The sequence below is a fragment of the Lemur catta genome, chromosome 12, assembly GCF_020740605.2.
Source record: "Lemur catta isolate mLemCat1 chromosome 12, mLemCat1.pri, whole genome shotgun sequence".
In the NCBI taxonomy this organism is placed as follows: Eukaryota; Metazoa; Chordata; class Mammalia; order Primates; family Lemuridae; genus Lemur; species Lemur catta.
Window position 1 is genome coordinate 88604198 of NC_059139.1, and position 13403 is coordinate 88617600.

Here is a 13403-nt window from a genome sequence, read left to right on the forward strand (position 1 = left end):
TGGCTGCCTCTGGCACCATCCCACCCTTCAGCAAAGAGTGACTGCTTTGTGTTCAGCTTTATCTTTGCTTTGTTCTCTGGGACTCAAAATAAAACAAAGAAAAAGGCCCACATATACTGAATGGATGGACAGGATATAGATGTCCACTGGCCATTTACAGATAGTCTCTGTCTTCATAACAACTTGGATTTCACGGAGACATAGAATGGCAGTTTGATAGAATCTTTAAGAGAATCCTTATGAGAGTTTTAAACATTAAAAAGAAACAGGTTGGGAAACCACAAACTCTCATGAAAACATTTTTCTATGTGTCATTGTAATTTTACTAGTTTGGCACAAAGTTAATTACTGATTGGAGTAAATGACTAGAACAAGTTTTCATGTACCGAGAAGTCATTTTGTCCTTCAAGCAATGACAATGATTTCCTAATGGAAAGTGGAGTTCTGCATGAAATTGTTTAACTAGAAGCAAGGTGTCTAAGTGGCTCAAAATAAACAAGCTGAGAAGCATTACAGTGGGCAGAAAAAATACTCATTTCTGTTTCCTTGGTCCATTTCAGCAGATGTTTATTTCATGGGGAAAGAACAGCCTTACTCTTCAGCACTCTCAAAATTCCTTTGCAAATTGAAAAAAAAAAAAAAGAACCTAAACCCAAACATTCCAAAGCGCTTTTCTCCTCTATTACCGTAATGAACAGGCTCGTACATAAAATAAACATACAAGAAGACAGGACATTTTCTTGAATATAATAGTTTTACAAAAGAAAAATGAAAAAAGTAGCATTTGAAAGTAGGAGAAATGTTTTTCTGGGAGAGGTGAGGAGGAAGGGAAGAATTTCCCACCTCACAAGGCAATTTGCTGACAATTGGTGTATGTGCTTATTGTCTAAGACGGCCTTCTCGTCTCTGTTCCTCAGGTGCTGACCTTTCGTCCCCGTCAGTGTTGGTTTACTCCAAGTAAACATTCTCAGCCTGGGGTACTGGCACATGCCATGTCAAATTCCTACCTGGAAGCCCTGATACAGCATCTCTCCTCTAGAAAGGAGGGAAACAAAACTATCTCTTCCAGCATTTGTCTCTCTTTGACCTCTTAATTTTCCACATTTTTCAATGTCTAACCAATATCCAATTTGCCTTGTTTCTACAGTTCCTTTGCCCTATTTTATCTGGTCCGAGAAAGAAGCAAAGTACTATAAAGAATATGGGTTTTGGAGCTTTGAACACTTCTCTGACAATTTCTCAATGTGGGACCTTAAAAATTAAATCACTTAATATTGTAAGCCTCAGGTTGAACAACTGCCAAGTAAAGATGATGCAAATAACGGGTTATTTTGGTGATAACTGGGGCAATCTGGGAAAAGTCCCTCATAATACTTGATACATAGTAGTAAAGCAATGCATATCAATGCCTTTCCCTTTCTTGAATTCTCCAACTCTGCTCTTTTGTGTCATTTCCTGATTAATGTTTATATTTTGGAAGGTGGAAGTGTTGGGAGCAGGAGTTGGAAGGGGAGAGAGAACTTCTCTTTTGACATTTATTTGGGTATGTGTTTCCTTTCAGTAACTGAGTGGCAGTTGGTCTTATAGGGAAGAGCTCTCACATTATATTCCACTTTAGACTGGATTTTAAATGGCATGAGAGTAGGGTAGAGTCAGTCTCTATAAAACAGTCACTTCTATAAACCTAGTATTTGAGATGGCTTATATCTCTTTTTTGAGATAACTTACCTCTAGACTTAGCTAAGTGCCTAAGTTCTAGAAATACTCTTTTTTTGCTATTTGGGCTCTGTAGTGCCAAACTGACTATTCACCTGCATCCTTCATGGGAAAGAACTATTCATCATCCCAGTTAATCATCCCAGGCTCAAGGGTAAGAAGGTCTTGCTACTATTGCTCCATATAGAATCCTTCATCATTTTCCCTTTCCTCCTGGCTAAATGCCCATGCATTTAGAAACACAGTTTTCAACCATAGTTATCCATTAGAATTACCTGGGTAGATTCTAAAATATGCCAGTATCACAGTTCTGCCAAAGACCAGTGAAATCAGATACTCTTGGGATTGAACCTAGGCATAAATATTTTTAAATGCCTTCAGGTGACACCAATGTGCCTCCAGGATTTGAGAACCCCTGATTTACAGACAGGACCCTCAACCCTGCAGGAGGCTGAGGGGTCATCTTCTTGATAACTCTGGTGTGAGATCTGGTCTCAAATTCAAAATTAAAACTGGCATATAACAGGCGTATTTTTTCTTTATCTCAGCGCTCTGTTTTTGTTGCCCCATGCTCGTTAAATTATCTTTTGGGTTATTTCAGTATATACACCACAATATGATATGTTGTTAATAAATGGTAATCTTGAACTAATTCAAAGAAAACCAAACACTGAGGCTTTCAGAGGTAGAAGCTGAGTCTTGTGCTGGTGAATGGTGGTTGAGTCAGGAGGTCCGGGTTGAGGGTCAGGAACAAGATTTTAAAATAAATAAAAATCAAAACTCAAAGAAGCCCCATTGGGTGTGGGAAGAGCAGCATCCGGCCTTATAACTGCTCTCTTGCCTGTGCTTTTCTTTGCTTGCAATCTAATTTCCATCCAAAGCCTGAGACTGAGTGATCTTTTAAAAATGCAAATCACTTCTCTGCTTAAAACATTCCAGTAGTTTCTCATTACACATAGAATATAATCAATTTCCTTTCCATGGACAGTTAGGGCTCTGCTTACCTTTTTATCCCCTACTCTGCTCCAGCTACTTGGCCTGCCTTCCGTGCCTTAGTAATGCAAGGTCACTCTTCACTCTGGGTGTTTGCTCTTGTTTTCTTTGGCCTGTGCTTTCCCCAGACCATAGAAAGACAAGTCCTTACCACCTCACCCAAAGCAGCTCCCCTCCCACCACCTTCCTCTCTCTCTCTCTCTCTCTCATCTCCTTGGTTGTTGTGCTTCATGGTGCTGTTGCTTTCTCAAATTATTGTGGTTATTTTGTTCCCTCCCTGGAAGGTGAGCACTGCAGCCATGGCTTTGACTTGCACACCATGGTGTCTTCACCACTTGTGGAGCATTCAGGGTCCACTGCTGGCTCACGATGTCCCTTTAAGTAGATAAGACAAAGTGCCCTTCTTGAAAGACATCGAGCTATAGACCTCACCCTACAGTCCCTTTGAGAAATCTAGAAAAAATGTGTTCCTTCCTCCAGACAGGCACAGGACTCCAGTGAGGTGTGCAGGTGGACAGTGGTTAAATTTTGGTTCTTCTTTACTTTGCACAATGGTAGGAGGTGGCCAAAGTGCCGGAAATAAGGTGGGCATTCATCCCAGTAAATGCTTGTTTAATAAATGAATTTAGGAGGGTTGGCTGTGGCAATGCTCATCAGTGAAGCACGTTTTCCTGAGTCTGACTGTAGCAAAGGAGACGCAGCAGTGAACCAGTGGTGTGCTGGAACAGCGGTAACGACCAGTTCTCCAGAAGAAAGAACAACAGCAACAAAAACAACAGCCCTGATTTGTCCTATTTGCTAATTTGTATCATTTACGGTATAAATAGTCCATTTCATACTATTAACATAATGTCAATGGCTTGCAAAAGTCCTAAAACTAGGAGCTGGTACGAGCCAGTTACAGCATACCAGATCAAACTCTACCTCAGTGTCGAACCCTGGGGACCTCAGATTCTGGGTCAGAGCAAATGACTAATGCTACACTTCCTTGCAGCAGAGGCAGAAGTTGTTTATATACTGTCCCTTGGCATCTCTGTGGGTCTGAGGACCAGGAAATGCCTTATGGTCCCAGGGAATGGGGAGGTCCAAGATCTTTCAGAAAACAGAAGGGAAACAAAATTGAGGCTGACACTAGTTAACTAATTCATTGAGTCTCATTTTTGTCATCTACAGAATAAACAATGTGGACTAAATAGTCTCCATTTCAACTAAACAAAGTAGTATTCCATGTACTGTGTAAAGATTAATGTGAGGGGAGGGGAACAGTGAAGAGTCTGTGGTTTCAGTGTGTGAATGAGTTTGTGGTACGCACACAAGGAATATATTAATCGTTCTGACCTAGTGAATGTCTAGTGTGTGTGTTTTTCCTAGATGAAATAAAATGATTTAGGTTAAAGTTTCCCTGAAACTTAATTGGGGCTTAAAAACTTTTCTAAATGCCAAGGACACGGTTTCAGTTCATACTTGTCACACTTTTTCTTTCTGCCAGAGCTCGTTGGCTGATTTTCCTCTTTACATCTCCACGCACTCCGTTTTACCTCCTTTGTTTGATTCTGGATTTCAAGCAAAAGTTAAACACGTGCCTGGCATCCCGGACAAAATGGAGGAGCATAAACCACTGTCATCAGGGGCTCGGTAGCAGCTTTAAGAGTTATAATTTCTGATGTTGAGCTATCACTTTGTTGGGCAAATACCAGTGTTGAAATATATTATTACTACCTCTCTCCCCACTCCAACCACCAGAACAAACGTCCAGCTTCCCAGAGAAATTCGTGTGTGCGTGGATAGGACGAGAACCCTTCGCAGCAGCCTTCAGACAGGGGACACCAGCTCTAATAGAGTCTGTCGTCCTCGCACGAGCCACTGAATCATGTTTATATATAACTTGCATATTAAAAAGCAACAGCCAATGTCAATGGTGCTGATATAAAAATATCTTAATAGCCAGTAACTGACTAATGAATACTACTGTAATAACAGTTTAATTTGAAGAATTCTGACAGCTGGTTGCTTTGATGAGAGTGGTTTCCAAGGAGTCCTAGTCCCATGCTGAGAACATCTCCAGCCTGCTGATTTATAGCAGCAGTGCAGAACTGTTTAATGTCACCACCTCTCAGCTAAAGTAATAATAAACAGGAATGTTATGGTTTATTTTTCTGTATGAATTGTTCAGGCTCTGTATGGTAAGTGCCGACCCAATAGGGGATAATAGCCACCATTCCCCTGGGAGCTGTAACTGGAGGTGAGCCTTTTTTCTTTTTCTTTCTCTCTTTTTTTTTTCTTTTTTATCAGCAAGGTTTATATATCAGAATGAATGTAGAATTTCTCGGTTTTGTGGTGGATTTATTTTATTCTTTTACATAGCTCTTGCTCATCCCTTTCTGCTTAGCAAATGTAATTACTCTGGTTAAGATGTAGCTTCCCTATTATTTCTGAACTTCCCAAGATAGTTTAAAGCAGACAGCTAGGGCATGAAATATATGGTTCTACAACTATCTTAATTATACTGTGTGACTCTGTGTTTGATATGAAATAGCAATGTCTGGGAAGTGAATTTAATCTCTACAGATTTAGGACGATTGCCAAAAAGATTCATTGATTTTTTTTTTCCCTTTGCAGAAGCACAATCTTTTATTGTATAAATGTCAGAAGCTTCAAATTATTAGGAAATGTGTCAAGAAGCTCAAGGTATAATAACATTCTTTAGAGAGCTTGATTCTGAAGACAGTGCAATGAAATGTTCAAAAAGAAAACATGTCTTATGTTCTTAGAGAATAAAGCTCTGGGATTCATTTTAATTTGTCATTTTGAACAGGATGAGGCTTCCACTGGGCCCTTTGATGTGAAAGCCCAGGGGATGATATACAGCTATTCCTTGGTCACCCCAGAGCCTTTGTAAGCTCCAGATTGTCGAAACATCAGCAGTCCTGGGAAAGAAGATACCAACTTGGGATTTGAGGCTTCAGAGCTGAACTGTGAAAAATCACTGGGATTTGTGCTAGCGAAGATGTCCTAAAGCGTGGGTCATGAAAAAAAGGAGACAATATTTGGGCTGTGTCACCAGCTCAGGTACAGCTTCTAGTTATCCCAAAATCAAGGTGAAATCCTTATCTTTGGGCAATATATTACTTAGTATAATTTTTATTGAAAATAATAGAAAACCTACCCAAACTCACATGGGTAAAAAAGAGAATACTGTGGTTCATCTATCTGAAAAAGCCCACAAGTTGGGTGGGCTTCAGGCATGTGAGATTCGGAGGTCAATGGCATCGTGAGGGTGTGAGCTCCGTTTATGATTCTTGTCATTGTGCTCTACCCTGCGTGCTGGGTTCATTTTCAGGCTGGCTCCTTGGGCCTCATATCCACATTTTCAACCCTATCCTTTATTTAAAGACCTCAAGGAAAAGTCTTTAGGAAATGCAGATTTTACTGTCATTCTTTTCAGAGGGCTCAAGTCACTGATTGGCTCAGCCTTGGTCACCTGCTTCAGCCATGGGGCCTCACGGATGCTCAAGAGCAAGTCAGGGCTGTTCGGTAGAGGGCAAGGGATGGTGGGGAAACAGCCACAGCAGAGTTTTCAGAGATGGACACAGTCTCCTTTCTGGAAAAATAAAGGTTGCCTTAAAGCCAGAAGGCAGAGTTTATTGCAAACCTCTTGCACACCACTGTATTAATGTATTCAAGCTCAGCTGAAAACTCAATAACCAGTCTGCACTGCTCAAACAACATAGTCTAATTATTCAGATGATAATTCAAGGCTTCACCATATGAGCTCATCTGAACTTTCCAAATAAGATTTCCACTATCCTTCAGCTGCAATCCTGCATTCCGACTGGCTATTCTTATTCTGCCTCCATGCCTTTGCTCTTACTGACTCTTCCTCCACCCTTCATTAGCATTCTTTCCTCTGACCAATCCATTCTGACTCAGCTGTGAAGGCTTTATCAGAGGAGAAATAGTAGAGTGATTAAGAGTGTACATGGGGGCGGTAATGACAATATACATAACCTAAACTTTTGTAGCCCCATAATATGCTGAAAAAAAAAAAGAGTGTAGATGCTGGAGAAAGACTGTGAAAGTTCAGACTCAGCTCTATTGCTATGAGGAATATTGCAAGTAACTTAACCATGCTCAGCTAAAATTTCCTTTTATTTGAAATGGGAATATAATGGTACCCAGCTCAAGTGTTGTGAGCATTAAATGAGTCAATATATGTAAATACTTAGACCAATGCCTGGCATTTGGCAAGCAGTTAGTAAATGTTAGCTATTATTATTCCCTGAATACCCCATATCTCTCCTTCCTTTAAACCACTGTACTGTTTTGGCCTGAACTCCTCATTGCACACTTACACACATGTTGATTTGTATGGTCAGATAACTATGTGGGACAGGGGCTCCTAGTAGATACTTCTCATTTCTCTGTACAGTACATACTTTGGTGCCATAAGTCTGTACTGTAGGTATTTAACAAGTGTATATTGAAGACATGGAACGTGGCTAAGAATACTCCTATGTATGTCCAGAAAGGATTCCAGTTGGCCAAAGGTACCATGTAAGAAAACCTACTGGAAATTAACCTCTCCAACAAAATACTGCTTGTGGCACAATGGAAAAAATGATGTCTGTAGAGCTAGTAAAATATCGATCAGTTAATTACATAAATCAAGTTTAAAATTTTCATTCTTTACTCAGAAAATATTGACAGAGAACTACATTGGTTTCCCTCCTTCAGTGTATCCATGGGCAGTTTATTAGGTTCAGGGAATATGGCAGTGAACAAGACAATCTTAGACCTAAAAGAGAAAGTAACCATTAAATATTACAAGTGTGAAGAACTGTAAGGAAAAGTACTGACCCTATGTACTGAATAGACAAGGGGTTTGTCAGTGCAGGAAATGGCGTACATGCTTCCTCCACTTCCCAAGGTGTATAGATGAACATTTGCACTATATTTACGCAGAGAGGACTGTTATTAATATATGTACACTATATATTGATAACAACAATTTATATCTGTATCGTGCTATATACTTTCAATAGTATGTCCTTATTTCTCATTTATTATTCACCATTATGCTACAAAAAATAAAGATATATTCTGTCCCATTTAAAAGTTGAGCAGACTAAAGTTCAGAGGTGTGAATGCCATTTTCAAGATGGGAGACCTGGAGAGGGGTGGAGCTGCTAGTGGGTTCTAGACTGCTGGCTCCAAGTCCAGTAATCTCTCTGTTGTATTCCCCCACCTCTTCTATTATCAGCTGCTGTTTATGCATACGTGCTGAGGGAAAAAGAAGTGAATATAGTGAATATATTTCTGATAGCAAGTGTGACAAATAATACCTTTTGGCACTATCCAATTGGGCATAAAAAGGGAACAGTCTTTTAACTCTATAGCTGGATTCTTTGGATATCATTGCAATTTGCTTACTTTGTTTTGGGAGTTAAATAACCATGTCTACCACATAAATTTTTGTTCAGTGCTGTTCCAAGGACAGAAAGAAAATTTATTGGCTTGAAATTGGGTTTTTGTGAATGATATTTCTCTACTTAGCTCTCTCTTCTGTCCTTCACATGCTCAGTCAGCCCTATTCGTCCCTGGGGATTCAGCCCAAGTGTAACCTCCTTTAAGAAGCCCTCCTGGTTCATTTTTTTATGTCCCCTTCTCCTTTGCTGAGTGAGGTGCTCCACTGCTGAGTTCACATATCACTTGGGCTTACTTCTCTGTCTTCCTAAGGACACATGAGCTCCTCAAAGTAGGGTCTATGCCTCATCCTTCTTTGAATCTTTAATGTCTAGCACAGTATCTGGCACAGGTTAGATAGGTTTCTTAAGTATATCCTGAATGATCGGATGATGTCCTATCTGCAAAACTCTGAAAGATACACAGCAGCATTTCACTGGATCCTGAATCCCATCATTCTCTCTCCTGGTTCCTTAAGATTATCTAATAACATCTTGTTGAAAAAAACATATGAATTAGTAAGGGAAAACAGAATGTGTCTGTGCCAGAGTGGAAGCACCCTTTTTTAGTACTTCCACATCATCGTATCTTTCATGAAGACAACACATGATTCCGTTGCTGTCACTAGAATACAACTGCTTGTTAGGGTTCCATACAAATGAAGAAGCAGTATGATTCAAGAGTGGTTCAAATTTGGAAGATCATTATAGTGAACTGTGAATTAAAACAGGGACAAAACTTATCTCACTGACTTTTGAGATCAAATGCTGAATGCTCTTGCAATGAGGGATGGAGGAGATGATGGAGAGGGAAAGAGGAAGGAGGAATAGAAAGATAGTAAGAGAAGGAGAGATAGAGATAGAGATAGATAGATAGAGAGAGAGAGAGAGAGAGAGAGAGAGAGAGAGAGAGAATATCACATAGTGCCCTTTAAATTGCTTTAAACAGTTTAGCCTTCAAGTTATATTCTTGGACTCCATGAGGAAAATAAATTCCAAGGAAATTCTTTAAAATTCTGGTGTACATAACTAAACTTTTGCTCTACAGAAAATTAATAATTGCCTTACCTATGGATTAAAGCTAGCAATTGAGAAGTAAGAATAGTTTAGGATTATATATAGCCCTGCAAAGAGAACTAGACTACAAGTCAGGATATGTGGGTTCTAGGTGTGACTTCATGGTACTTGGTCTCAGTGTTTGTAATTAGAAAAGAAGATATTGTATATTTATTTATTTATTTTTCAATAGATTTAGGGAGTATAAGTGTTTTTTGTTACATGGATGAATTGTATCATGCTGAAGTCAGGGCTTTCTGTGTTCCAGTCACCAGAATAGTGTACATTGTACCTAATAGGTAGTTTTTTACCCCTCAGCTCCATGCCACCCTCCCTCCTCCTTAGTTTTCAACGTCCACAACACCACTTTATGACTATATATATATATATATATCCCTTGTTTATCTCCCACTTATATGTGAGAATATATGGTATTTATTTTTCCACTCCTGAGATACTTTATTTAGGATAATGGTCTCCAGATCCGTACAAGTTGCTGCAAAAGACATTATTTCATTCCTCTTTATGGCTGAGTTGTACTTCATGGTATATATGTACCACATTTTCTTTACCCACTCATCAGTTGATGGACACTTAGGTTGATTCCATGTCTTTGCAATTGCTAATTGTGCTGCAATAATCATTTGAGTGCAGGTGTCTTTTTGATAAAATGACTTCTTTTTTTAGGGTAGATACCCAGTAGTGAGATTACTGGATTGAATGGTAGGTTTACTTTTAGTTCTTTCAGGAATCTTCATACTGTTTTCCATAGAGGTTGTACTAGTTTACATTTCCACCAATAGTGTATAAGTGTTGCATCCATACCAACATCTAGTGTCTTTTTTTTTTTTTTTACTTTTTGTTGTTTTAATTTGCATTTCCCTAACAAATAGTGATGTCGAGCATTTTTCATGTTTGTTGGCCATTTTTCTCTCTTCTTTTGAGAAGCTTCTGTTCATGTCTTTCACCCACTTTTTAATGGGGTTGTTTGTTTTTTCTTGCTGAGTTGTTTGAGTTCTTTGTAGATTCTGGTTATTAGCCCTTTGATAGGCACACAGTTTTAGAATATTTCCTCCCATTCTGTAGATTGTTTACTTACCTTGTTGATTATTTTCTTTGCTGTTTAGGAACTTTTTAGTTTAACAAAGGCACATTTATTCATTTTTGTTTTTCCTATATTTGCTTTTGGGGTCTTTGTCACACATTTGTTGCCTAGGCTAATGTCCAGAAGAGTTTCTCCTACATTTTCTTCTAGAATTTTTATGGCTTCATGTCTTCCATTTAAGTCTTAAATCCGTGTTGTGTTAATTTTTGTATATGGTGAGAGATAGGGATCCAGTTTGATTCTTCTGCATGTGGCTGTCTAGTTTTCCCAACATGATTTATTGAACAGGGTGTCATTTCCCCAGCATACGTTTTTGACTGCTTTGTTGAAAATAAGTTTGTTATAGTTACATGGCTTTATTTCTGGGTTCTCTATTCTGTTCCATTGGTCTACATGTCTACCTTTATACCAGCACTGTGCTGTTTTGGTTACTGTAGCATTGTAGTATAATTGGAAGTCAGGTAATGTGATACCTCCAGATTTATTCTTTTTGCTGAGGATTGCTTTGGCTATTCAGGCTCTTTTTTGGTTCCATATGAAATTTAAGATTGTTTTTTTCTAGATCAGTGAAAAATGACAATGGTATTTTGATGAGAATGGCATTACTTTGGGCAGTATGGATATTTTAACAATGTTGATTCTTCCAATCCATAAGCACAATACGTTTTTACATTTGTTTATTCCATCTGCAATTTCTTTCTTCAGTGTTTCATAGTTTTCCTTGTAGAGATCTTTCACCTCCTTTGTTAAGTATATTCCTAGGTATTTTATTTTCTTTGCAGCTATTGTAAATGGTATTGAGTCCTTGATTTGATTCTTATCTTGACAGCTATTAGTATATAGAAATGCTGCTGATTTGTGTACATTGATTTTAAAACCTACGACTTTACTGAATTTATTCATCAGTACTAGGAGCCTTTTGGTGAGGTCTTTAGGGTTATCTAGATATAAGATCATATTGTTGGCAAACAGGGACAGTTTGACCTTCTCTCTCCTGATTTGGATGTCCTTTATTTCTTTCTCTTGCCTAATTTCTCTGGCTAGGACTTCTAGAACTATGTTGAATAGATGTGGTGACAGTGGGCATCCTTGTCTTGTTCCAGTTCTTAGAGAGAATGCTTTCAACTTTTCCCCACTCAGTATCATGTTGGCTGTGGACTTGTCATGTATGGCTTTTATAATTTTGAGGTATGCTCTTTCTATACCTAGTTTGTTGAAGGTTTCTATCACAAATAAAGTGTTACTGAATGGATTTCATTGAGTGCTTTTTCTGCATCTACTAAGATGATCAGATGATTTTTGTTTTTGTTGTTTTCTACGTGGTGAATCACATATATTGATTTGCATATGTTGAATCATCCTTGCATCCTTGGATGAAACCAACTTGATCATGGTGAATTCTCTTTTTGATGTGCTATTGAATTCGGTTTGCTAGCATTTTGTGAATATTTTTTCATTTATGCTCATGAAGGATATTGGTCTATATTTTTCTTTTTTTTTTTTGTTCTGTCCCTTTCTGACTTTGGTATCAGGGTGATACTGGCTTTGTAAGATGAGTTAGGGAAGACACCTCCTTTTTGATGTAATGGAACAGTTCCAGTAAGATAGGTCAGCTCTTCTTTCTAGGTCTGCTAGAATTTGGCTGTTAATCAATCTGATCCTGAGCTTTTTTTTGGTTGGGGTATTTTTTATTACTCTTTCAATTTCACTGCTTGCTATTGGCCTGTTCACTATTTCTATTTGATTTCAACCTTCAAAGCTTGGAAGGTTGCATGTTTTCAAAAATTTATCCATTCCCTCTAGATTTTCTAGTTTGTGTGCATAGAGGTTTTCATGGTAATCACGAATGATATTTTGTATTTCTGTGGTATCAATTATAATGTCTCCTTTTTCATTTCTGATGAGCTTATGTGAGTTCTTTCTCTTCTATTTCTGGTTAATCTAGCTAGTATTCTCTCGATTTTGTTTACCTTTTCAAAGACCAACTTTTTGTTTTGTTGACCTTTTGTATTGTATTTTCTATTTCCATTTCATTTAGTTCTGCTCTGATCTTTGTTATTTCTTTTCTTCTGCTAGCTTCAGGTTTGATTTATTCTTCTTTTTCTAGTTTCTTCAGGTATGACATTAGATTGTTAACTTGTGATCTTTCTGTCTTTTTGATGTAGGCATTTATAGCTATAAAATTCCTTCTTAGTACTGCTTTTGATGTATCCCAGAGATTTTTGGAAGCTTGTGTTGTTTTTGTTGTTCAATTTGAAAAATCTTTTGATTTCCATCTTGATTTCATCATTGACCCAAGGATCATTCAGGGGCAGGTGGTTTAATTTCCATGTATTTGTGTAGTTTTTAAAGCTCCTCTTGGAATTCATTGCTGTTTTTACACCACTGTGGTCTGAGAAGATACATGGTATGATTTTGTTTTTTCTGAATTTGCTGAGACTTGTTTTGTGGCCTAACATATGCTCTATCTTGGACAATGTCCCATGTGCTAATGAGAAGAATATGTGTTCAGTAGTTTTCAGGTAGAATGTTCTGTAAGTGTCTTTTAGGTCCATTTTTTCTGGTATCTCTTTTAAGTCTAGTGTTTCTTTGTTGATTTCCTGCCTTGACTATCTGTCCAGTTTTGTCAATGCAGTGTTAAAGTTCCCTGCTGTTAGTATGTTGCTGTTTATTTCTTTGCTTAGATCTAGTAGAATTTGTTTTATGAATCTGGGAGCTCCTGATTTAGGTGAATATATATTTAGGATTGTTATATCTTCTTGTTAAACTGCTCCCTTCATCATTATATAATGACAATCTTTCTTTCTTTTTTTTAACATTGTTGATTTAAAGTCTATTTTATCTGATATGAAAATAGGTACTCCTGCTTGTTTTTTGTTTTTGTCTGTATGGAATTTTTTTTTCGTATCCATTTACCTTGAGTCTATGAGAATTTTTCATGTTAAATAAGTTTCTTGGGGACAGCATATATTTCAGTTGTATTTTTTAATACATTCAGCCAATCTATAGCTTTTAAGTGGAGCATTAAGACTGTTTCATTCAATTTTAATATTGATATGTGAGATACTCTT